The sequence below is a fragment of the Schistocerca cancellata genome, chromosome 11, assembly GCF_023864275.1.
Source record: "Schistocerca cancellata isolate TAMUIC-IGC-003103 chromosome 11, iqSchCanc2.1, whole genome shotgun sequence".
NCBI classification, from domain to species: Eukaryota; Metazoa; Arthropoda; class Insecta; order Orthoptera; family Acrididae; genus Schistocerca; species Schistocerca cancellata.
The window spans coordinates 113,096,108-113,096,752 of record NC_064636.1 but is presented as its reverse complement, the minus strand read 5'-3'; the positions used below and the strand labels follow the sequence as shown (position 1 = coordinate 113,096,752).

Sequence of the window (645 nt, the reverse complement as noted above, 5' to 3'; positions counted from 1 at the left end):
TGTGATTCCAGTGTCTCGTCCAATGTGTATTTACCCGCAATTTTTTTTTCCGTGGCTAATCACAAGTAGGCGACCGCTTTCTGCACTGCTTGTTTATCTTTATTCACCTCTACTTTGAACGTGCTCTATGTTGCGAAATTAAGAATTTTGTTTCGTGGCAACGGATTCTCAAATCTCCCGCTACAAGAATAGCATTCAGAATTAAAGGTTAACTTTTGTTGCTTTCGCGCCGATTTAACAGCAAATGGGCCAACGTTCTTGCCGCAGTGGTAACACCGGTTCCCGACAGATCACCGAAGTTAAGCGCTGTCGGGCTGGGCTAGCACTTGGATGGGTGACCGTCCGGTCTGCCGAGCGCTGTTGGCAAGCGGGGTGCACTCAGCCCCTGTGAGGCAAACTGAGGAGCTACTTGATTGAGGAGTAGCGGCTCCGGTCTCGTAAACTGAAATATGGCCGGGAGAGCGGTGTGCTGACCACGTGCCCCTCCATATCCAGTGACGCCTGTAGCCTGAGGACGACACGGCGGCCGGTCGGTACCGTTGCGCCTTCATCGCCTGTTCGGGAAGAGTAGCAGCAAACAGAAAATCAGTAGCATATGAAAATACCGTTTCAACAGTAGAAATCTCAAATAAAATTTTTTTATCG

General features: G+C 49.5%; 1 pseudogene; it reads left to right on the top strand.

Moving 5' to 3' along the window:
• The first annotated feature begins 248 nt into the window (after window positions 1-248).
• Window positions 249-366, top strand: LOC126108997 (5S ribosomal RNA; annotated as a pseudogene).
• Window positions 367-645: the final 279 nt, after the last annotated feature.